Here is a 27,457-nt window from a genome sequence, read left to right as displayed (position 1 = left end):
ATGTAATCATGGAGGTTTGTGATGAAAAAGAGAATTTGGGGATTTTTAATCCTATGGTTCTTCGGTTGGCTATGAATCCCTGTCCTTTGATTCACCTTCTCCAGAGTTAACCATTATTATATCTTTTTGTTTTGCAATAAAGAAAGTGAGCAATTAATTATATTCCCAGCAAAGTGGGTATATTCATTTATTAAGAAGTAATTATTGAAGAACTGTTATTAAGTAGTAATTAGAGTTTATAAATTCATTTCAAATATATTACTTTCAGTCCACATGGACTATTTAGGAGATAAATATTGGTAAAATGAGGATAGTAATAACTACTTTCTCATTAAATTTATCATTTCATAATTAACTAGTATAAGTAAATTCTAAAATTTTAAACTTTTAGAAATAGCCTTGAGGTTCCTATGAATTAGGGATGTCAAAGAAGGTAATAGATATCTAAGTCTTCTTCCAACCCCTCAACTCTCTTTCTATTGAAATCATCCCAGGAATAAGAAAAGGCCAAAGCAGAAATAGGTACACCTATATTACTAAATGAAAAAGGCCAATCTGAACGTTAACCTACCACTTTATTTCAACTATGTGGCATTCTGGAAAAGACAAAACTATAGAAACAGTGAAAACATCAGTGGTTGACAGGACTTAGTTGAGGCGAAAAGGATGACTAGATACAGCAAAGAGGATTTTTAGGGCAGTGAAACTACTGTATGCAAGGGTGTATACACGCCATTATATATTCATCCAAACCCAAGGGATATACAACACCAAGGGTGAACCCTAATGTAAACTACGGACTTTGTTGTATAATTATGTATCCATGTCAGTTCATCACCTGTAACAAATGTACCATTCTGGTTGATACTATGTATGATATGCATAAATGGAGGAAGGGGAAATATGGGAAATCTCTGTATCTTTCTTCTCCTTTTTACTAAGAATCTAAAATTGCTCTAAGGAATTTTTTTTTAAGATTGTATTTACTTATTTGACAGAGAGAGATCACAAGTAGGCAGAGAGGCAGGCAGAGAGAGGGGGAAAGGAGGCTCCTGAGAGAGAGAAGCTGATGATTGGTTCGATCCCAGGACCCTGAGATCATGACCGAGCCAAAGGCAGAGGCTTAACCCACTGAGCCACCCAGGCACCCCTAAATGTTATTAAAAAAAAAAAAAAAGATGCAACTGAAAGCCATAAACTTATGTGAAATTTCATGAAATTTTGTTCCCTGCATGAGTATTACCAGGCTAAAAAATAAAAGACTGAGGTTAAAAAATAAATAAATAAATAAATAAATAAATAAGTAAGTAAGTAAATTAAGACAAATGAGCCTCCTTCCCAGTAAAGTAGCCCATCCTCACAGGAAGAAAACTGAGGAGATCTTGATGCAACTACATCTGAAAACCACCTCAATAAGGAGAGTCAGGCACTGACTGGGAGAGCTGGGGAAGTTCTCTCAGGATCCCTCCCACCTCTACGGGTGCCCCAGGGCTCACACATCGATTCACCCAGCAGAAAACTCTCAGAACATCACCTGGAGTTAAGCCAAGGTTTCTCAACTTTTATTAGGAGAAAAAAAGACTTGAACAAGAATCACTGGACTGAATAATATACAGGCACCAATGGTTTTGACTTTCTTTACACTATACATTGACAGTGAGGGGTTGTCACTCTCTTCTACTTCCAGATGGCCCCTGAAATCCCATAGCAACTTCAGTCAAAAGCCCAGACAGTGGATGGAACTAGAAGGTATTATGCTAAGTGAAGTAAGTTAGCCAAAGAAAGATAAATACTATATGATTTCATTCATACGTGGACTTTAAGAAACAAAGCAGATGAACATATGGGTGGGGGAGAGGGGAAGAGAGAGAGAAACAAACCATATGAGACTCTTAATGATAGAAAACAAACTGAGGGTTGGTGCAGGGAGATGGGTGGGGGATGGGCTAGATGGGTGATGGATATTAAAAAGGATACTGGTTGTGATGAACACTGAGTGATGAATCACTGAATTCTACTCCTGAAACCAATATTGCACTGTATGTTAATCAACTAAATTTAAATAAAAATTATAAAAGAGGAAATTCAAGCAAGGACACAGATGTACAAGTGACTGCAGCAGGGGACAATATAGTGAGACTGCCCCTAATTTTAAATAACACCAGGGTTAAATGTTCATGTGCTACCTGAAATGAACTGGAATAACTTAACATTTCATTATTTAAAAAAAAAAAAAAGTCCTGTGAAACATATTCTGATGATAAAGAATCCCAAAAAGGGGAAGGATACCCATAAACTCATAGCTCTCTTTCTAAAATGTCATCAGAATAAACATTCACACTACCACTTAGTCAGTTAGTTAGGCTTTTGTTTCCTTCACCATAACTAGAGTTATGTCTAGCAAGGGCCACTGCAGTGAGGGACTCAAGTTCCCGTTACTACTAGTTGGTTATTTATTCAGCTGTAGCTATAATGTAGTTGGCCCAGGAAGGAACTATTGTTAGAGATCTGTGGATTAAGTCAGTTTGATTTTTAAACTTATTGGTTCAATAGTCAATAAATATTTGTTTTTACTGCAAATGACATAGTAGGCAATAAGCTTCGTTCTGAGAATGAAATGGGCAAAAATAACTGATTGTGGGAGAAACATACAAATGAAACAATCGCATAAATATGCACTTACAAAGTACACCCTAGCCCATGGTGGAAAATGGAGAGAGTCTACTAGGAAGCCCAGGTCTGGGATTCAGTCTAGGAAGACCAAGGCTGGTATGAAGATCAAAAGAATGAGCCAGAGGGAGCTCATCTATGTGTACCATGGTCGTAGGCATTACTGTGCAGAGCTGAGCAAAACACAGTGCTGGACCCTAGAGCTTACAATTGACAGAGGTACTCAATCCTTGAAGAATGAAAAGACTTTCAAAGACAGAGAACAAAGAAAGGGAGATTCCAAACCAAGGGAGCCAAAGTATGGTTTTGCCACTTGCTAAAATGTTATCTTTAAAAAACAAAGAAAGGAACCAGGCTGGGAGCAGGGAACACCTAACTCCCATGACAAAAAGAAAATCCTTCCCATGTTACATGTTAATTGTGCCTGGTCCAGGCACAGGCAAGGTCAGGGCTCGCTTACACATGTGCTTTAGATTCTTAAACTCGGATATTTTTAGCCTCCCTTCTGTGGAAACAAGTGAAACAAAGGTCCTTGAGAAGGTGCTTTTGGGCAGTGGGAGACCCCAGAATATCATAACAGAATCCACCGCTACCCACCCTTTACTGAAGATTGGCATTTTTACAGAAAGAGGGAAATTATCACAGACCTGCTTCTGTCAGTAGACTTAGCTATTGTTCCCAGGCTTCAGTTTTAAATTCCATTTCTTTTCAGTTTTTAGTCAGGAAGTCAGATATATATCCTGTAGTGTGTATGAAGGGGCCATTATGGCAGGATAAATTTAACCTTAACAAAGGACTGTGTTTGAAGGCTGTCTTAATCCTGATCCATTTTACTGCTTCCTTCTGTGGCCTGATACATGGCACTAGGAACCTACTGAGAATGACTGTTGGTGAGGAAAGCTGTCCTTCGGTTTTAAACAGAACTAACATCCTTTTTGTTTCTTTGTTTCATATATAATCACTCCAAAAAAAGAACTTTGTAACTGGACTATTTATATCAACAGCTCTACAACAGAGCCAGCGTTATCCTCTCTGTAGCCAAGGGGGACCTCAAACACCTTGATGATGATCAACTTTCTTTTACCTTACGTGTGGAAAATACAGCAGCTTCCCCTCCCTGTGCCATGTTGAGAAGCTAGTTTTATCTGTGGGGTGTCTGATTTAAAAGGTGTTAATTGTGTAGCAGAAGAATATAATCTCAAGAGGCAAAGAAAAAGGAGCATTTGAAAAACAAGGTGATTGTGTTGGTGAATGGTGTCCAGGTAACAAACATTTCTCTGCATAGGAAGTGTGTCTGTATCTATAACTCAATCTCTATCCTTCAGGGTAGAGATCAGTTTACAAACAACATTTAAATAAAATGAATCTATATGGTAAACATGGGAGCTGAGTGGAAAGTCATTTTTATTATTAATTAGGAGATGTTTCCTATTAATATCCCTTTAAAAGTTACCATTTAGGTAGAGAAAAAAAAGGGGGGGGCACAAAATTTGGGCTTACAGAGACCTGGGTTTGAATCCCGACTCTGTCCTAAAGATCTGAGTGACCTTAGACAACTATGTAAATTTTCTATTATAATAAATTCAAAACTAGGAATTTAGATCCATGCAATCTGAGATTGACCCATTTTTTCCTGACTCCTCCCTACTAAGCAAAACTATAAGCCTCTGAATGGCTCAAAAGAGAACTAAGGGAGAACTCTGAAAAGTGGTTAAGAAGAAAGCAAGGTGTTTGGGACCCCACAATTGGGTGAATGGCACCAAGGCCAGGCACCTTACACCTCACACATACCAGAAGGTAGGACCCCAGACTATGGTTCATGACCTCCAACCTAGCAATAGAAATCAGCCCAGGTGTGCTTATCCCTCTCCCCAGACTGACAGGAGTCCCTGGAGTGGGGACAATTTGAGACCACCAGCAAAAATAAGCAGCAGGAGGAACAGCAACCTTCTGCATAAGCCTGAGGACTCTATTTTCCCTTAAAGAGATACCAAGAGGGGCAGACAAAACAGGACAAAAGAAACCCAACTACATCAAGTAGCCTGGTACAGGAAATGTCTTTGTCCATGCATTCTAAAGTCACTCTGCACCCGTCTAGACACACCTGAGCAGTATGGGAGAAAGAGCCTGAGAGGGAGCCAGGAAAGAGATTCCATCCATCCCACCATCCAACAAGAAACACCCAGCAGATGGGCCTGGAAAAACTCCTTTCACCTCTCAAGCAGCACAAACGGGACCAATGGGAGCCCCATGGGCTCCAGAGAAACCAAACAAACTAAAATAGTGCTCCAAGTTCTGCATGTTAAACTGCCATTGGAACCACAGTGCATGGGCCAGGACACTTGTGCTAAAACTCAATGGAGTGACTGCATGCAGAAATAAAGGATTTAGGAGCGCCTGGGTGGCTCAGTGGGTTAAAGCCTCTGCCTTCGGCTCAGGTCATGATCTCAGGGTCCTGGGATCGAGCCCTGCATCCGGCTCTCTGCTCAGTGGGGAGCCTGCTTCTTCCTCTCTCTCTGCCTGCCTCTCTGCCTACTTGTGATCTCTGTTTGTCAAATAAATAAATAAATTCTTAAAAAAAAAAAAAAGAAAGAAAGAAAGAAAGGATTTAAATAGGACCAAGAATCTCTTAACACAATAAAGTGTCCATGGCACAATCACTCAGCATACAAAGAATGGAGAAAATCACACTAGAATGAGAAGTCAATCAAGAAAGAAGAAAGATGGTGGAGGAGTAGGAGACTGAAATACCATCAGGTCCCAGGAGTTATCAAAGTTAGATAGTTAGATAGTTAGTTATCAAATGATTATAGATAGTTATCAAACTAGATAGTTATCAAACGATTCTGAACACCTACAAACTCAGTGTGAGACAGAAAAGAAGAGCAGCAATTCAAGGAACAGAAAATCTGGAAGGTAGGGCTTGTGGAGAAGTGAATCCAAAGCAAAAGACAGACAGACCACAGATGGAGGGGACGGCTCCTGGCAAGAGAGGGAGCAGCAGAGCACAAAATTAGAACTTTTAGAAGTCTGCTCCACTGAGGAACTAAGTGGTCAGTATGGTCTCAGGATGCATGGGGTCACAAAAAGACAAGGGGTGTCTGAGTGTGGAGAGCTGCCAGGTATCAGAGCAGGGAAGCCAGCTACAAAGAAAGATCTGAGGAGGGGCTCTCACCTCGAAGTTACCTTAAACAATGATCCAAGTCATAGTTGGGCCACTGCTCTTTGAGCACAGACCCTACAATTGGCAGATCCAGAGAGAATCCTGGATCTCCTTCTCCAGGAGGAGCAGAGAGATCCAGAGAGAATCCTCCCCCTTCCTCCTCCAGGAGGATCAGTGTGGGACTGTACTGCAGGAATTGGCTGGGTTTGGAGATTCCAAATGGGGCCATGCACCAGAGATTGAAATGCTCAGTCACAGGTTGGGTGAGCATGGAGTGTAGCTGGAGAGCAGGGAGACAGAAGAGATTGACTACTTTTTTCTGAGGGCACACGGAGGAGGGGGGCCCCATACGCTGAGCTTCTATGGGCTGGAGATTAGGAGGCCACCATTTTCATTCCCGTCCTCCAAAGCTGTATGGTAAGTGTTCAGGCAATAAAAGCTACTGAGAGTGAAACTGAGATTACATAGCCCGGCCCTTGACAAGGATGGTGCAATTCCACCTTGGACAAAGACTGTTGAAATCACTGCAACAGTCCCCTCCCCCAGCAAATCAACAAGACCATCCAGCCAAGACCAAGTTCACCAATCAATGAGAACTACAGAACTCCAGAGCTCATGGAAAACAACACATAGAATTCATGGCTTTTTTCCCATGAAACTTTGATCTTTCAAAGGTAAATTTTTAAAATTTTCCTTTTTCTTTATTGTATTTTAACTTTTCCTCTTTCTTAACATTTTAAACTATTTTATAAATACCTTTAAAAAAAACTCTTTGAATTTTCATTGTTATAGTCATATTTTATCCCTTCATTATATTTAACCTCATTTTTTATATACATACAGGTTATTTCTTTTTTAATTTTGGGATACAATTTCTTCTAATGGATCAAAATATACCCTAAATCTAGTACATGGCTTTGTTCTGGTCTCTAGCCTGATCACATTCTTTTTTTTTTTTTCTTTTTCCAACCAACTTGTCAATTCATTTTTAAGAATCTTTTAAAATTTTCATCTTTGCAGTCATATTCCATTCTTTCATTGTGTTTGCCCTTATTTTTGTACATATATAAGTTTTTCTTTCTTTAAAATTTTGGGAAGTAGTTTCTTCCAACAGACCAGAATACACTCAAAATCAAGTGGTTGGCTCTGCTCTATTCACCATGTTTGTGTGTGTCTGTGTGTGTGTGTGTATGTGTGTGTGTGTGTGTGTGTGTGTGTGTGTGTGTGTGTGTGTATATATATATATATATATATATATATATATATATATATATATAATTTCCCTCCTTTCTTCTCCCCCCAGTTTTGGTCTCTTCTGATATGGTTAGTGTATATTTTTCTGGGGTCTTTGCCACCCTTTTAGTATTTTGTTCTCTCATTCATCTATTCTTATTTGGATAAAAAGACAAGGCAGAAAAACTCACCACAAAATAAAAAAAGAACAAAAGGCAGTACCAATGGGTAGGGACCTAATCAATACAGACATTAGTAATATGTCAGAACTAGAGTTCAGAATGACGATTATCAATGTGCTAGCTGGGCTCAAAAAAAGCATGGAATATATTACAGAATCCCTTTCTGGTGACATAAAAGAAAATATAACCAAGATGAAATTTTTAAAAAGCTATTAACGAGGTACATTTAAAAATGGATTATCTTACTGCTAGGATAAATGAGGCAGAAGAGAGAATTAGTGATATAGAAGACCAAATGATGGAGAATAAAGAAGTTGAGCAAAAGAGAGATAAGCAATTACTAGATCATAAGGGGAGAATTCAAGAGATAAGTGATACCATAAGGCAAAGCAATATTAGAATAATTGGGATCCCAGAAGAAGAAGAAAAAGAGAGAGAAGCAGAAGGTATATTGGAGTAAATTATAGTAGAGAATTTCCCTGATATGGCAAAGGGAACACGCATCAAAATCCAGGAGGCATAGAGAAGCCCCCCTCCAAAAAAAAAAAAAAAAAAAGTCCATATCCCATCATCTAATAGTAAAATTTACAAGTCTCAGTGATAAAGAAAAAAATCCTGAAAGCAGCTCAGGACAAGAGGTCTGTAACATACAATGGTAGAAATATTAGAGTAGCAGCAGACCTATCCACAGAAACCTGGGAGGCCAGAAAGGACTGGCCTGATACATTAAGAGCACTAAATGAGAAAAACATGCAGCCAATAATACTATATCCAGCTAGGCTATCACTGAAAATAGAAGGAGAGATAAAAAGCTTCCAGGACAAACAAAAACTAAAAGAATTTCCAAACACCAAACCAGCCCTACAGGAAATATTGAAAGGGGTACTCTAAACAAAGAGAGAGCCTAAAAGTAACAGACCAGAAAGGAACAGAGACAATATACAATAACAGTCACCTTATAGGCAATACAATGGCACTAAATTCATACCTTTCAATAGTTACAAATGAAAGTGTGTTAAATGTCAAAAGACACAGGTTATCAGAATGCATAAAAAAACAAGACCCATCAATATGCTGTGTGTATGAAACTCATTTTGGACCCAAAGTCACCTTCAGATTTAAAGTGAGGAGGTGGAAAGCAATTTACCATGCTAATGGACATCAAAAGAAAGCTGGGGTGGCAATCCTTATATCAGATAACTTAGATTTTAAGCCAAAGATTATAATGAGAGATAAGGAAGGACACTATATCATACTCAAAGAGTCTGTCCAACAAGATCTAACAATTTTAAATATTTATGCCCCTAACATGGGAGAAGCCAATTATATGAACCAATTAATAATAAAATCAAAGAATCGCATCAACAATAATACCATAATAGTAGGGTACTTTAACACCCCCCTTACTGAAATGGACGATCATCTAAGCAAAGGATCAACATGGAAATAAAGGCCTTAAATGACACACTGGACCAGATGGACATCACAGATACATTCAGAACATCCCATCCCAAAGGAACAGAATACATGGAACATTCTCCAGAATAGATCACATCCTGGGTCACAAATTAGGTCTCAACCAGTACCAAAAGTCAGAGATCATTCCCTGCATATTTCAGACCACAATACTCTAAAATAGAACTCAATCACAAGAGGAAAGTTGGAAAGAACTCAAATACATGGAGGCTAAAGAGCATCCTACTAAAGAATGAATGGGTCAACCAGAAAATAAAAGAAGAATTTTAAAAATTCCTGGAAACAAATGATAATGAAAATACAACTGGCCAAAATCTTTGGGACACAGCAAAGGTGGTCCTAAGAGGAAAGGATATAGTGATACAAGACTTTCTCAAGAAACAAGAAAGGTCTCAAGTACACAACCTAACCCTACACCTAAAGGAGCTGGAGAAAGAACAGCAAAGAAAGCCTAAACCCAGCAGGAGAAGAGAAATCATAAAGATCAGAGTAGAAATCAACAAAATAGAAACCAAAAGAAAAGTAGAACAAATCAATGAAACTAGGAACTGGTTCTTTGAAAGAAGTAATAAGATTGATAAATACATGGCCAGATTTATCCAAAAGAAAAGAGAAAGGACCCAAATTAATAAAATCATGAATAAAAGAAGAGAGGTCATGACCAACACGAAAGAAATACAATTATAAGCATATTACGAGCAACTATACACAAGCAAACCTGACAATCTGGAAGAAATGGATGCATTCCTAGAGACATATAAATTACCAAAACTGAACCAGGAAGAAATAGAAAACCTGAGCACCAATAACCAGTAGGGAGATTGAAGAAGTAATCAAAAATCTCTCCCCAAAAAGCAAGGGTCCAGGGCCAGACAACTTCTCAGGGAAATTCTACCAAACAATTAAAGAAGAATTAATATCTATTCTCTTGAAACTATTCCAAAAAATAGAAATGGAAGGAAAACTTCCAAACTCATTTTATGAGGCCAGCATTACTTTGATCCGCAAACCAGACAAAGACCCCATCAAAAAGGAGAATTACAGACCAATATCCTTGATGAATATGGATGCAAAAATTCTCACCAAATTACTAGGCAATAGGATCCAATAGTACATTAAAAGGATTATTCACCATGACCAAGTGGGATTTATTCCAGGGCTGCAAGGTTGGTTCAGCATCTGGAAATCAATCAGTGTGATACAATACATACGTTAATAAAGGAAAGAAGAGGAACCATATGATACTCTCAATAGATGCTGAAAAAGGCTTTGACAAAGTACATCATCCTTTCTTAATCAAAACTCTTCAAAGTGCAGGGGTAAAGTTTATGTACTTCAATATCATCAAAGCCATGTATGAAAAACCCACAGTGAATATCATTCTTAATGGGGAAAAATGGAGAGCTTCTCCCCTAAGGTCAGGAACATGCATGGCTGTCCACTACTACCACTGCTATTCAACACAGTACTAGAAGTCCTAGCCTCAGCAATCAAAAAACAAAAAGAAATAAAAGGCATCCGAATTGGCAAAGAAGTCAAACTCTCACTCGTTGCAGATGATATGATATTTTATGTGGAAAACCCAAAAGACTCCACTCCAAAACTGTTAGAACTCATACAGGAATTTAGTAAAGTGTCAGGATATAAAATCAATGCACAGAAATCAGTTGCATTTCTACACACCAACAGCAAGACAGTAGAAAGAGAAATTGAGTCGATCCCATTTGCAACTGCATCAAAACCATAAGATACCTAGGAATAAACCTAACCAAAGAGGCAAAGAATCTGTACTCAGAAAATTACAAAGTACTCATGAAAGAAATTGAGGAAGACACAAAGAAATGGAACAATGTTCCATGCTCATGGATTGGAAGAACAAATATTGTGAAAATGTCTATGCTACCTAAAGCAATCTATATATTTAACGCAATCCCTAGGAAAATACCACCCATTATTTCCAAAGAAATGGAACAAATAATCCTAAAATTTATATGGAACCAGCAAAGACCCTGAATAGCCAGAGGAATGTTGAAAAGGAAAGCCAAAGTTGGCGGCATCATAATTCCAGACTAAAAGCTCTATTACAAAGCTGTCATCATCAAGATAGTATGGTACTGGCACAAAAACAGAAACATAGATCAATGAAACAGAATAGAAAGCTCAGAAATAGACTCTCAACTCTATGGTCAACTAATATTTGACAAAGAAGGAAAAAAATGCCTAGTGGATGAAAGACATTCTCTTCAACAAACGTTGTTGGCAAAATTGGACAGCTACATGCAGAAGAATGAAACTGGACCATTTCCTTACACCACACACAAAAATAGACTCCAAATGGATGAAAGACCTCAATGTGAGACAGGAATCCATCAAAATCCTTGAGAAGAACACAGGCAGCAACCTCTTTGACCTCAGCCACAGCAACTTCTTCCTAGGAACATCACCAAAGGCAAAGAAAGCAAGAGCAAAAATGAACTATTAGGACTTCATCAAGATCAAAAGCTTTTGCACAGCAAAGGAAACAGTCAACAAAACCAAAAGACAACTGACAGAATGGGACAAGATATTTGCAAATGACATATCAAATAAAGGGCTAGTATCCAAAATCTATAAAGAACTTCTCAAACTCAACACCCAAAGAACAAATAATCCAATCAAGAAATGGGCAGAGGACATGAACAGACATTTCTGCGAAGAACACATCCAGATGTCCAACAGACACACGAAAAAGTGTTCAACATCACTCGGCATCAGGGAAATACAAATCAAAACCACAATGAGATACCACCTCACACCAGTCAGAATGGCTAAAATTAACAAGTCAGAGAATGACAGATGTTGGCGAGGATGGGGAGAAAGGGGAATCCTCCTGCACCGTTAGTGGGAATGCAAGATGGTGCAGCCACTCTGGAAAACAATACGGCGGTTCCTCAAAAGGTTGAAAATAGAGCTACCCTATAACCCAGCAACCACACTACTGGGTATTTACTCTAAAGATACAAATGTAGTGATCTGAAGGGGCACATGCACCCAAATGTTTATAGCAGCAATGTCCACAATAGTGAAACTATGGAAAGAACCTAGATGCCCATCAAAGGTGAATCAATAAAGAAGATGTGGTATATATATATATGTGTGTGTGTATATATATATGTCAAAAGAAATGAAATCTTTCCATTTGTGTGTGTATGTGTGTATATATATATATATACATATATATATGTATATATATATATATATATCTCAAAAGAAATGAAATCTTGCCATTTGCAATTATGTGGATGGAACTAGAGGGTGTTATGCTGAACAAAATAAGTCAGTCAGACAAAGACAATTATCATACATATGATCTGATATGAGGAAATTGAGAGGCAGGGCAGTGGGCTGTGGGGGATGGAGAAGGAAAAAATGAAACAAAGTGGGATTGGGAGAGAAACCATAAGAGACTCTTAATCTCATGAAACAAACTGAGGTTTGTCTGAGGTTTGCTGGGGGGATGGGGGTTAGGGATGGGGAGGTTGGGTTATGGACATTAGGGAGGCCATATACTATGGTGAGTGCTATGAAATGTTTAAGCCTGACAATTCACAGACCTGTACCCCTGGGGTAAATAATACATTATATGTTAATAACAACAACAACAAAAAGAAGTCAATTAAATGATGCCACTACCAAGATAAATCTGTTGATGAACAATCTGACAAGTATCTTAAAGTAGCCATCACAGAAATGCTGCGACAACCAATTATGAATTCTCACAAATGAAAAAAAATCTCAGCAATGAACTAGAAATTTTTAAAAATATATATAAATTATAGAATTGAAAAATAATAGTATTACATTCAACCCCAGAATGGTGTTTGTTATTTTAGTTTTAAATAAGATGATACATAGCAAAATGCACAGCATGGTCCCTACTATAGAATATAAGCCCAGTGAACCTTAAAATAGTTTCTTTTAAGTAAGTCTTATAATTTTTGACACGAAGAGATGCTATATCCTTATAGCTAATCACAGATTCAACCAAAGAAATCATTTCAACATAAATCCAAGCAAAATATTTTCCCTTAACTATGCCCCTTGTAGCTTTTTTTTTTTTTTTTAAGATTTTATTTATTTGACAGAGAGAGATCACAACTAGGCAGAGAGGCAGGAAGAGAGCGGGGAAGCAGGCTCCCTTCTGAGCAGAGAGCCAGATGTGAGGCTCCATCCCAGGACCCTGAGATCATGACCCAAGCTGAAGGTAGAGGCTTAATCCACTGAGCCACCCAGGCGCCCTGCCCCTTCTTGATTTCTACAGGCAACAAAATTTACCAGCAAATAATAATGAAGAAAACCTAGAGGATTTTACTGATTCTTAAATTCATAATTTGATACTACCATTATTTACATTGGGGGAACCAACAACCTCATTCTATATAAATAGAAGCAGGGACTTGAGTCTTGTACATTCACCATGGTTACTACTGAGAAGCTCATTGTATAAGCCTTGTGGTTTCTTGAGAGCCTGGTTTTCCCCACCCAACTCCCCCTACGACCCTCCCACCAATTCCAAGTTAGAACCACCCAGTGAAGCTCGAAAGCCATGGTTCCCAGTGTCCTGTTCAATAGTTAGGTCAGCTGCACCCTCCCATTCAAAAATGCTGCTATCGCTCTGGTGTGGCACGTGAATGGGAAAAAGGTGCCATACTTAGACATTACACAAATCTCTATCATCTTTCTAGTATTGGAAAAACTGGTTCGCTCGCAGTGAGACTAAACCAGTTCTTCTTTCTTAATTGCCAGCACTTTCTGTGAGCTTAAAATTCCCAATCCAAACTCTGAGTAAATCTGACCTTTTTGGATTTAACACTATGAAAATTCAAAAAGAAATAAGGGATCAGGCTCTGTTATTTGATAGCAGATATTGGTGAAACTGCTAATTGTGTTATAATCTGTAATCATCAGAATTAAAGTGCCCAATGAAGGTAAAATTTGGGGAGACTGAATAGCCATAGCCACAGACCAGTATGAGAGGCAAAAAAAAAAATACCAAGTGTTATGGGGCAGAATGTTTACTATTAGCAGCAGTAGATAGGTTTATAAAAGAGAAAAGTTATAATCCTCAACTCAAGAATACTGAGAATTTAGGACTTGTTTGAGTATGCTCCAAAAAGTAACATTGGAAGTTAGAGTTGAAATAGCAGAAATTGAACTGAAGTTTTTGAAGAGGGGGTTGTAAATTACAATATCACTTAAATCCACAGTCTACCAGGTCTTTCATGTGGAAATTAATACTTCAATTGAGAAAGCATGGAATCCTAAAAGTCAGCATGAGGATCAACCCAGGAAAACTAAAACACCTAACACTGACTGAACTCCACGTGCCACATCTGATGAGTTATTCCTGACATTCTCAAAGAGCCTGTAAACACCCTCACTCATGTAGTCATTTTCATTGCTTCTCCTATGCCCCTGTCTTTTCATGCCATTCCATCAAATATCCCTCAGTGTGTGCAAACCTAGATATAGAGTTAGAATTCAGCACTCCCCAAGGACCAGTAACAATGTCAGACCTACGAAAGAAAACTTATCCTCCCAAAGAACTGAAAGGCTTTGTTTGTCCCTATCTGAAACATTCTGGAAATATGTGTAGAATGAATTCTGAACACACCAGGCAAAAATGCAAAAACAAAAAAAGAGCCTAACTTTAAATTCCACTTAATAAATCTATTACATGCTTTGAAGCATTTCTGAATTCAGTGTGTTAGCACAAACAGCAAGGAGTAGTTCTAACTGGTTGCTTGGTTGATTAACTGAAACCTGGGTTCGACAAAGGCCCACACTAAATAAAGATGCCAGCAATTTCTTAATGCGCTATTAAAGAAAGACTCCAGAGACTTATCCAGATGCAAATATTGGAGTGGATTTCACATGTCCAATCCTCTGCCTAAACCAAGCTCTTCCCTCAGGGCCAGGGATGCTTCTGGGAGCTCCTGTGACTAAAATAGGTTCCTTAATTAGAGTGAGACTAGTGCAATCATGAGTGGTTAGCACCAGGCAATGGTTGCCAGAGTTAGGAGTATATGGGGGCCAAAAACACAGCATTAGGGATCAGAATGACCTGCTGTGAAATGACCTTCATGGGGGATAATTAATAAATAGACGGGCATCCCACCAAGTTCCCCATGTAACTAGGGAGAAAACGAAACAAAATAAAAGTCTATGAACATAAGGCAACCAAAAGATTCATAATCCCTCATCTAATTCCCTAATCTAAGCCAATTCAAAGACCCCAAGGTTTATTGAACAAAGGGGAGGCTGTGTAAGAGTCTCCAAAAACATTAGCAACAAGCACTCTGAATCTTACTCTTAGAGTCTCATAAAGGAGCATGTGGCCACTTTCCAGGATAACTATGCAATGAGGAAAGGGAAATATTCACTCTTTGGAATTTATTAATCACTGATTCTTGGGTAACACACATTCTTTGGGCCCTTAATAGCACTAAATTCCACCATTCAGAGTATGGACCTGGTTCTACTAGTCTCCATTATTCTTATCTAAAGTTATCTATATACTGTCTACCATAGAACCAGTACAATGCTGTACACATACCAAGTACACAGAATACTTAATGGTAATGGCTGTCCTCAACAGCTACCAAAGCCTACATACGGACTCCTTGACACACAAAGTAATGACCAAGTGGAAGCAATCTGACCATAATATAATATCAAATCCAAATTCATACCCCTGAAATATGTTCCACCATGGAAAACTTGGGATATGCAGGAGATACTGATCTGGGTTGTTGAGAAAAGAGATATATCTTAAAGGAGGACAACACAAACATTATCAGATTGTGACTATGATCATAGCTATCTGTTTTAGATGCAAACTATTTTCCAAAATACAGCCATATAATTCCTTGATCCTAATCCTGAGTGACTGCTCTGATGGATATTTTTCCTTATTATGATCGCAAGGGAAGACCATTCAATAAGTGATCCTCACTTGTTCTAGAATTCAAGGTCTGGCAAGAAAATGATGGCATATTCAAAATGGGCAGGGCAAGATGCTGATAGTGTTACCGATAACAACTATTTACAAATATCTAAACAGAATTGAAGGGCAGCAAGGAGAGATGTTGGAGCATGGTTAACAATAGCATGAAGCCATCATCATTCATTCCCCAGATCTGAAGACGCAGACAGAGGACAGGTTAATAGTACCCGTAGTGGTATGATGGCGCAGTCAGAGGGAGCTGTGAGCTTCGGTGGAGTAATACAGCCATGGCCAACTGAAGGTCTGGTGGGAGAGCGCCAGGGGAAAACACCACCTTGATCTCTTTCCTCCCTACCTTCAGTATCCTGCCAGTACATTCTGGTAGCTAAACCCAGCTGGAATCCAGACATCGAAGGAGGCTTAGAGCTCATCCTCAAAGGCCATAGATCAGGGTGGAGAAGCAGAGAAATCTGATTTATAAGAGGTGGCGAGAGAAACTTCATCATTCTTGTCTACTGTAATGATGACATTGTGGGAAAGGGCTGGGAGTGCAGGAAGTGGCAGATTTCCCAGATCACATGGTAAGAGTCACACTTGCCTGAGCATGGATGACAGTCTACACCAGGACAAAAGCAGACACCTCAGTGCAGCTGTAGTGTCCAGTGACCTGGGACAGATCAGAGTACGTTTTCAAATTGAAAGACAAACTGCTACATGCACTGTAACCTCTCACAAAAGAAGTGGCATGATGGCAACCCCACTTTAATTTTTGAAGTGACATATGCACATTTAGATGTGCTGTTCTGACAAGTTTACCTAGAGAATAGAGATTACCAGCTTTGAGAGGAACCTAGAGCAAGGCAGGGTATTCAGATGGCCCAGGCTAGCAGTCAAATTTTTATGACCTGGAGGATCCAATGATGCTTAAAATGTTGTGTAAGATCAAGATGTTTCTCAGAGCCCAGGTTCATCCATACCAGGGCAGTAGGGATACCATGGGATCCCAAGGCCATGGGGTTAGGGACCTGGGCCCAGAGTGGCAGCAGATGTGGCAACTATGTCATCAGCATCTGCAGGCTTACAGGCTGCATGCTGAGATGCAGTAGGAGGTCACTGGTCCCTGGAGCCCCTCATGGTAGCCGCAGCACAAGTATTAACTCTACCTTCCATACAGGGCAGGAATGCCACTGCTCAGGCAGTAAACTTTGTCAGTAAATTATGACAAAATAATAGTGGCTGCATAGACATTGCAATAAAACATATCAGGGAGTTATTTAGATTCCTCAAAGAATTTAGAATCTCCAGGTTGGAAAATTACTGCAACATTGCAAAGCAAGTAGAAATTAAATTTAAAGATCATGGCATTCCACAGAAAAGAATGCTATTTTCAAAAGAAGCTTCAGTTGAACCAATTATTAATGAGGAAGACAATTTCAAAATGAATGTTTTCTTTTTAATTGAAAATGCAGTGATAGACTGCAAAAACAGGCATTCTGAATTATAGACAAAGCAGGAAGGCACTTTTGAGTTCTTGTCCAATCTCCATACACCACAGAAAATGTCAGAAGAGACATTAAAATGCCACTGTACAAATTTACATTTAAAATTCAGACTTACACTAAACTGATTTTAGCAAACAGTATTCCATGAGAATCAGATTCAGATGTACTAAAATTTATATTTCAAAATAACTCATCAAAAAATCTTTTCCATGTTGTCACTGTCTATGAAATACTCTTAACAGCTCCAGTGACAGTGCCACCAGCAGAAGAATCGTTCCCCAAATTAAAAAAATATCAAAGATTATTGGGAATTGGGGTGCCTGGGTGGCTCAGTGGTTTAAAGCCTCTGCCTTCGGCTCAGGTCATGATCTCAGGGTCCTGGGATCGAGTCCCGCATCAGGCTCTCTGCTCAGCAGGGAGCCTGCTTCCCTCTCTCCCTCTCCCTCTGCCTGCCTCTCTGTCTACTGTGATCTCTCTCTGTCAAATAAATAAATAAATAAACTTTTAAAAAAATTATTGGGAATTAAGACGATGCTTATTGTGATGAGCACTGAGTAATGTACAGAACTGTTGAATCGCTATATTGTACACCTGAAACTAATAGAACACTGTAGGCTAACTATACTGGAATTAAAATTTAAAAAAAAATATTTGTAGTCTTGCATGTGTCAAGAGTGACTGCTGTTGCTTTCAGTTCAATTGACTGAAAGTGAACCTGCTGTTAGTATAAAATCTGGTGACCTAATAAGTTAAAGTGCAGAAAAACAAGCCAGAAAAATCAGTATAATCAATTAAGATATCACACTAATTATTGGTACTGTTTTATATAAATTTATGGTACCAAAATGGGTGGGGTTTTTTTGCAACTGGTAAGTTTATGTTGTTACTCATATAACACTTATTTTTTATAATAGAATATTTTTAAAGGAAAAAGCTTTATTTTTCATATTAATGCCTTTAAACATCATTTTTTCCTACTTCATGAACAAGGGCTCCACAGTTTCCTTTTTCACTGCTCTTATCAATTACATAGTCAGCCCTGACAGACACTGCTGTTTTCTTTTTTTCTGACTTGAATGTAGATGTGTAACCCAGAGGTACAGGAGTCATTCTGAAATCATGAGAAAATCCGACATGTTAAAAATGAACCATCAGAAATAAGGAGTCTGTTTTTTTTTTTATTTTTTTTTCAGTGTTCCAAAATTCACTGTTTATGTACCACACCAGTGCTATGGAATCTCTGTTTTTGATATTGCCATTGAACTAATACATTGCTCCTAAACTCTCTACCTCTAGATATCCCATATATGCCCAAAGGTAAATTAAAATGCCAATAATTTGAGGTACTAACCACCTACTTTTCTGTAATGTCTATGCATCGCTCAGAAGTCAGTTTACATGTCCTGGTTCAAAGAGAAATTCTCCGATTCCTTAAAAATTTACCCTCCCATGTCATTCATCCCATTACCATTTATTACATACATCATCACCTTAAATGATCTCTTTGTTTGAATGACTGCCTTCTCTGAACTAAATTATGAGAGCTCCAGAAGGATGGAACTATTTTGTCTTATTTACCACTATCCACCCAGCCCCTGACACAAAGCACCTACTCAAGAAACTGTCGAATGAGTGACTGAATGAATTAATCAAAGACTTCCCTCAGGCAACACACCAGGCTCAGATCACAGAATAGGAAAGGGAAAAATGTCTCTCAATCATTTCTTCAGCAGTGAAAACAAAAAATATTTTTCTTCAAATACAAGTGTAAGTTATTGTGGGCTCTAAAGTACCTTAACCTTTTCAGGGAGAACACCTCTTACCTAAGTTCAGTAATGTACCAAACTGGGTTTCTGTGAAGGCAGAGGGAGTCTGTTCTCTCCCCTTCAGGGTTGGACCTATTGTCATCATGCCACCAGATGGTACCACCCCACCTGCCACTGTTACAAGGTCCCCAGTGCTGCAAATGCTCAACATCTGGGAGAGCAGCCTACAGATACTGATGCATCTAAGATTGTCTTCTGACTACCATTTTTCAGCTGTGATAAATACAACTGCATTCTGGGGAGCTAAATTCACAAGACAGAAACAAAAGGCTCATTCTTAGTGTTACCCTTTCCTCCTTGAAGCATAAAGGGCTCTCACAACCCATCTTCCTGAACACGCATGTACAACCTCTTCTTTATTCCTCCATCCCAGCTGGATCCTGAGAGGTGTGCTTTCAGTTATCTTACTTATAACCTCAATATTTGTCTCAATATTTGAATCCATGATCCATTTCATCTCCACATCCCACAGGACCTGTTGCCACTTCAATTTGGTCAAGTTGAGATTCCTCTTCACAAAAATTCAGTGTCCCTTCATTTGCACCAGTAAAGGTTCACTTCCAATCTAAGGGTCAGAATCTCCTCCCCAAATGACAGAATTAGTTAGATTCAGGTAGGACTACAAATCCGTTCTCCCACCACCACAGATCAGGCACGTGCCTTTCAGCAAGGCATTTTAAACATATGAAGGCCCAAGCCACATGCAGAAAAATGAAACTGGATCATTTCCTTACACCACACACAAAAATAAACTCAAAATGGATGAAGGACCTCAATGTGAGAAAGAAATACATCTCCTAGGAACATCGCCAAAGGCAAGGAAAGCAAGGGCAAAAATGAACTATTAGGACTTCATCAAGATCAAAAGCTTTTGCACAGCAAAGGAAACAGTCAACAAAACCAAAAGACAACTGACAGAATGGGACAAGATATTTGCAAACGACATAACAGATAAAGGGCTAGTATCCAAAATCTATAAAGAGCTTAGCAAACTCAACACCCAAAGAACAAATAATCCAATCAAGAAACGGGCAGAAGACACGAACAGACATTTCTGCAAAGAAGACATCTAGATGTCCAACAGACACATGAAAAAGTGTTCAACATCACTCAGCATCAGGGAAATACAAATCAAAACCACAATGAGATACCATCTCACACCAGTCAGAATGGCTAAAATTAACAAGTCAGGAAATGACAGATGTTGGCGAGGATTGGGAGAAAGGAGAACCCTCATACACTGTTGGTGGGAATGCAAGCTCATGCAACCACTCTGGAAAACAGCATGGAGGTTCCTCAAAAAGTTGAAAATAGAGCTACCTTATGACCCAGCAATTGCACTACTGGGTATTTACCCTAAAGATAAAAATGTAGTGACCTGAAGGGGCACATGCACCCGAATGTTTATAGCAGCAATGTCCACAATAGCCAAACTATGGAAAGAACCTAGAAGTCCATCAACAGATGAATGGATAAAGAAGATGTTGTGTGTGTGTGTGCGCGTGCACACACACACACACACACACACAATGGAGTACTATGCAGCCATCAAAAGAAATGAAATCTTGCCATTTGTGGTGATGTGGATGGAACTAGAGGATATTATGTTAAGCAAAATAAGTCAATCAGAGAAAGACAATTATCATATGATTTCCCTGATATGGGGAAGTTGAGAGGCAATGTGGGGGGTTTGGGGGGTAGGAAAAGAATAAATGAAACAAGAAGGGATCAGGAGGGGTACAAACCATAAGAGACTCTTAATCTCACAAAACAAACTGAGGGTTGCTGGGGGAGGGGGGTAGGGAGAGGGTGGTGGGCTTATGGACATTGGGGAAGGTATGTGCTATGGTGAGTGCTATGAAGTGTGTAAACCTGGTGATTCACAGACCTGTACCCCTGGGGCAAATAATACATTTTGTTAATAAAAAAATAAAAAATATTTTATATATACATATGTATATGTGAAGGTCCAGGAGACCACGTCAGGGTGATCAGCATTCTGATTTAGAATTGGCAGTTAGAAATGGCAATATACAAATGCAATTTTAAGTCCTGCAAATATATATATATATATTCTTTGAAGAAAAGCTAGCCTTCCAAAAGAGCATGCACGTGCACGCACGCACACATGCACGCGCACACACACACACACAGATGATAACAATAATGATCAGATTATTAGCAAGTGTCTCAAATTTCATATAGTCAATATTTATAGGAAAACAAGATTCCCAGGAACAAAGATGGCTATTGAAATTACCTGTTGGCATTGCTTCAGCACAGACTTTTAAGGGATGTAAGAAGGCATTTGGTAGTGCACATCTATCTTGTGGGATGATACAGACACAAACAATTTCGACTTTGTCATTTTTAGAAGCCCCAAAGCTCTTTCCTGTCCATTTTATTCTTGGAATGCCCCTGTAAAGAGCCTACATTATTATCAACCCAATTATATAAGAAAGCTGAGATGGGATAAGTTTAAGTGACTTGCCCAAGTTTCCTTAAGCCCATGTCCTTCCTCCCACCATGATGATGAAGTTCCTTTCTCAGTTTAAAAACTCCCTAGGATATATAGTAAAGTTGAATTTGGTTATCATAGAGTTCTTTGTGTTTAGGGGTTAATTTGAGAGTCTTTTTTGTATAATAAAACACTCTCCCACTCTAGTGTGTGGCAGTATGTGTGGGATCACAGAAAAAGGAAGGTAACAATAGGACAAAGTATTTACATGCCTCTAATTCCTCAAGCACTCAGAATTTGAGAGCTACCCCTGCTATCCCCATACATTAATATGCAATATTCCTATTTGATGGATTAGGTCCAAAAAGTTTGTGGATTTGAAGAAGCGAAGCTAGCAACGTGGTGACAGAGCAAAATGCAGAGTTTTCGTCAAATGCTTCATCCGGTTGCAAGAGCTGATGTTAATAGCAGTGACAAATTTGTTTGCAGTTTTATTCAAGAAAACAACAAGGCTGAAACTGCAATATAAATGTCCTAATACATCAAATTCCTGTCTTTAAAAAGGCAGAAAACCAGTAACTGAGTGAGATCTCCTGGTTGAGAACAGCCTTTTTTTTTTTTTTTTTTTTAAGCTTTAATGACTCTGAGACCATTGGAAATATTGACCTGGAGCCCAAAAGTGTTATTTGATGAAGACAAACATACCAGGATAGACAGTATTAAGAGGCCAAATCACTCACTCATCAATTCATTTAATAAATACTTTCTGAGAATGCATTTTGTTCTGTGAATTGAGAAAGGCAGGAGATAAATTAGATGAGTTTGCTCAAGGCAAGTAGAAAGAGAAGTGCACTGGGGACAAAAAGTTGATGTATCCATTTGGAATTAATTTAGCTGCAGGAAACAGGAAACATTACAGTAACTGAAAGAAACAGGGTTGATTTTTCTCTACACAATAAAATATCCAAAGAAGGTAGTTGCTCGCATTGATTCTGCTGACCCGTGATACCATCTGGGACACCTATTTTTATTTACCTTTCTCTTCCACAACATTTAGCATTGTATCTGTTGATTTGCACTACATTTTTAAAAAGACCCCCCCAAACTTAATAGCTTAATCAACAACAACTGATTGCCTCCTGCATGTGCAGGTCAGTTGTGATGTTCTGGTTCAAGTCCAGCCTTCCTCAGCCATCATCAGTGGGATCCACCCAGGTATTTCCCATCAGCTTCATATCACTTGGGGTGGGTGGGGCTGGCTTTGCTGATGTTAACTGAGCCCCTTACTTGTCTAGGGTCTTGGCTGAAACACCCGAGCTCTTTGTATCTCTTATGATTTCTAATCACCCAATAGGCTGACTTGGGCTTGTTGGCATAGGTGGGCAGGGATTTCAAAGACTGAGTGAAAATGTATGAGTCCTCCTGAAGCCTGGGTGCAGAACTGGCCCACTGCACTGTGCTGAGTTCTACTGGGAAAAGAAAGTCACAAGGGCAGCCCCAACTTAAAAGGAAGGAACATGAACTTCAAATTTCGATGAGAACACCATTGTGGCCTGAATACAGAGGGAGAATAGTTGTTGCCATTTTTTCTTAGAAGATTTTATTTACTTGAGAGAGAGCAAGCGAAAGAAGGAGCACAAGTGCGGAAGAGACGTAGAAGAAGGCTCCGTCCAATGTGGGGCTCAATCCCAGGACCTTGAGATCATGACCTAAGCAGCTGGCATACTTAACTGACTGAGCCACCCAGGTGCCCCAGTTGTTGCCATTTTTGTAAATAACCTACCAATCTCCCCTCTGGCCAAAATTATTAATAAACTACACACATGGAAAAGATACTCATTCCCACAAGACACCTGCAAAAGCCTCATGCAATTGTGCCATCACTCTTCAAGTCTGGGCTTTGATGATCTACCGCTAGAGTACAGGTTATTTGCCTCCACAGACTCAGCAAATAATGAGACAGAGAATAGGAAAAGCCGCAATAGACAGTTTTATTTAATGAGGGGAAATAAGAGTGCATGGCATTCTCTGGTCCACAGCAATTTTAAATTCCCACCCAACAAATGTTGCCAGATCCTCAAACACCACCGTAGGAGATGTTTCTTAATTACAGCTCAGTTGTGTTCTCTGGCGCTGACCTCTCGTCCAACGTGCTCTATGAATTCTAGGAATGGCTCATAAATCCATTCTCTATGCAATTCACTTTTCCCTCCAGGTTCTTGATGTCACCTTCTGAGATATCCTTCCGTTCATGCAAGAAATAGCCTGTGCCTGCAGCTGAATCGCCTTTTTCAGCCTGCATCTTTCCCAGGCAATTGCTGAAACCTGAGTCCCTCTGAACTCAGCTAGTGATATTTCTGTCATTACAAGTCCCTTAAAAATGTTGTAAGCTTTCTATATGTCTGAGTATATTCTATTCCATTTGGGAAACATCCACACCTACCACTAGTTTTTAGAAACATGCCTCTGTCTCTCTTAACTCACAGCACTTTGGGCATGGAAGATTCCTGCAGGACACTGCCCCTAAGATTCCTATAAAACATTTTTCTAGCTGAAAGTTTCTTCTAGATGCCTCCTTAATTCCTTCAGACATCTTGACAAAGGGCCCTAGAGGCACCCCCCTGATTTGCTCGATACCCTTAGGCTGTATTCTACCTTAAGAACCTGTTACTGGCTGAGAATACTGGAGGTAACAGTTTCATTTTCTATCCCTTCCAGTCCTGGATCCTCCATATTCTCTCTAAATTCCACTTGCCAATTAATAGTTCTTATTTTAGCTTATGTGTCCCCTGTAGTTCCTTATTACATGCAGCGAAAATAATCTGGCTGACAGGTTCATTAGGCACATTTTTTTAACCTTTCAAGTTACTAAAGGCAACATTTGCCAATGATTTCACAACTACATAATATAGAGCTTCACTTTTCAGACTCCAGTTTTCAGCTTCTATTAATTGCTCATTATTTTCCCAGCTATTTGTAGCTTCCTGGCCCCAAAGCCCATGTTTCTACTCTCCCAGGCCCATTTCTGAATCAGTTAGACTTTTCTCTGTAACCAGTCACCTCAAAAATCTGGTAACAGAAAAGTAAGGAGTGCACAGGTCATCTGGGCAGATATTCTGGTGTGCTGGCCTCAGGTCTTTCGGCAAGGCTCGCTCATGCACAGTGAACAGTTACAGCTTGACTAGTACTGACTTTGCTGATCTTGGCAAGGACATATTGTATGTCGGAAGCTTTGTTTGTAACAGCTGGACCAACTCCCTACTTGTGGTCTCTCATCCTCCAGCAGGTTAATCCTGATGTGTTCTCATGGCATGGTAGAAATCCAATCAAATGAACAGAAACACACAAGCCTCTTGAGACCAAGGCTCAGAACTGAACAGCCTTCCCCCTTCTGTGTTCTATTGTCCAAAGGAAGTCATAAATTCAATTCAGATTCAAGGGTGGGGAAGAGACTCCACATCTTGATGGCACTTGCTGCAAAGCCAGATGCACAGGGAAGTAGACAGGGGGAAGGAAGCAATGGGCTGCTTTTGCAAACAATTTCACAGAAGCATGTAGGGTTTTATTCTGTTATGGATCACTTCATTATTCCTGACAACTTTGGTAACTTTAGCAATAATCTGGGGTGATCCATTGCCACCATGTGAATAACCTGTTTTATGTACTTTCATGAAATGGGTTTAATATTCCCTGATAGCACATTATTAAATTATCACACTGGAGTTTTCAAAATAACAATTTCCTAATTATACCATGTTTTCTCCATTTACTAGCTTGTAGATTTTGGTAAGAGTGCTTTCCTTTTTCTTTCATTCCTTTTCACTCTCTTAGTTTCTGTGTGACTGAATACATGGATAATTTCATTCAATGTGTTATGATCGGTTAGTCACAATTCTTACAGATGTTCAAATTGTTCTAAACACGGCCAGTGGGAAGTGCATGAAGCTGGCTTTTTTGTAATTTTGGCACGACTCACTGGTGTTTGAACACCTCCTTGTTTTGTCTTTAGAGTGAATCCCACCAAAAATGTACAGTCAGAGTGCTCTGTTCAAAAGTTATTTAAAGTAATTACTTCCTTCATGTAATTAGGTTATCAATTTGATATAGTTAGGTTCATTTGTTTTTATTTATATGCAATTTAAGGGTTTCATTTTTTCCATTTTCATTTAATTTTGAATATGTAAGACATTTACATGGTTTAAAATTAAATTAATTCAAAAATATCCAATATATACTCATTCCTAACCAGAGCCTCTCCACTGCATTCCTACCTATCCCTATCCTAATACATGCTTCCTGTGTTTTTTTGAAAAATAAGCAAATATAAAATGTTGCTTTGACCACTAGACATCACTTAGAAAAAGATAAATTGGATCCATATCTCAAATGATACTCATAATAACCAAATGTGAAAATGAAACCATACAAGTTATAGAAAGAAAACAAGTAAATTTTTTCTGTATAATCCAGAGGTAGGGGAGTTTTTTAAAAATGTTACTCAAAATCTACAATTAGTAAGATAAGAGAGCTTGGGAAGATGGCAGAGTAAGAGGACCTTTAAGCTCATAAAGATACTCACTAGACTTGAGAAAAGAGTGGAGGACATCAGTGAAACCCTTAACAAAGAGATTTTAAAAAGAACCAATCAGAGATGAAGAGCACAATAAATGAAATTAGAATACACTAGAGGGAATAAATAAACTAGAAGAAGCAGAATGAATTAGGAACCTGGAGGACAGAGTAATGGAAAGTAATCAAACTGAGAAGGGGAGAGAGAAAAAAGTTATGCAAAATAAGAATAGACTTAAGGAACTCATCAAGTGTAAAAACATTCACTTCACAGGGATACTAGAAGAAGAGAGAGAAAAGGGGGCAGAACATTTACTTGAAGAAATAACAGCTGAAAAGTTCCCTAATCTGGCAGATTAGGGAAAGAAAGAGAAAGAAAACAGATATCCAGATCCAGGAGGCACAGGCATTCCCTAAAAAAATCAACCCAAGGAGGTCCACACCAAGATATGCAGTAATTAAAATGGAAAAAACTAGTGATAAAGATGGAATTTTAAAAGCAGCAAAAGAAAAGAAGACAGGTACATACAGGGGAAACCCTATAAGGCCAGATTTTTCAGCAGAAACTTTACAAGTTAGAACAAGGTGGCATGATGTTAAAAGAAGTTAACAAATGTTAACAAAGTGTTAAAAGGATTTTTTTCCTTTTTACTATTTTTTTCCTTCTACTATACTATAGAAAGGCTATCATTCAGAATAGGAGAGATAAAGTGTCTCTCAGACAAACAAAAACTAAAGGAATATAAGACCACAAAACCAGCTCTGAGAAATGTTTAGAGGGGACTCTGAAAAGAAGAAAAGACTGGAAGTAAGAGTATAAACAGAGGAAACACAAAAGCAATAAAATTGAGCGTACCTGTAAAATAAGTCAAGGAATTCACAAAATAAAAGGATACAAAATAAAAAAATACAGCACCATATACCTAAAACATTTGGGGGTGAGTAGTAAAGAATGGGTTCAATATTAAGTGATCATTGACTTAACATAGACTGCTATATGCAGAAGATGTTATATATAAACCTAATGGTAACCACAAATCAAAAACTAGTACAGATTTGCAAAGAATAAACAGAAAAGAATCCACTAAAGAAAGCCAACAAACCATGAAAGAGAACAAAAAAAGAAAAGGTCAGAGGAAAAACTATAAAACCCACCACCACAAAACAAGTAACAAAATGGCAATAAGTACAAATACAGATCAGATCTACCAATAATTACTTTGAATGTAAATAGACTAAATGCTCCAATCCAGAGACACAGAGTTATGGGGATGGCTTCCCAGAGGAATTCTACCAAACATTTAAAGGAGAATTAATACTTATTTAATACCTATTCTTCCGAAGCTGGTCCAAAAAATAGAAATGGAAGTAAAACTTCCAAATTTGTTCTACA

Source organism: Martes martes (assembly GCF_963455335.1).
Source record: "Martes martes genome assembly, chromosome: 14".
NCBI lineage: Eukaryota > Metazoa > Chordata > Mammalia > Carnivora > Mustelidae > Martes > Martes martes.
This window is presented reverse-complemented; position numbering follows the sequence as displayed.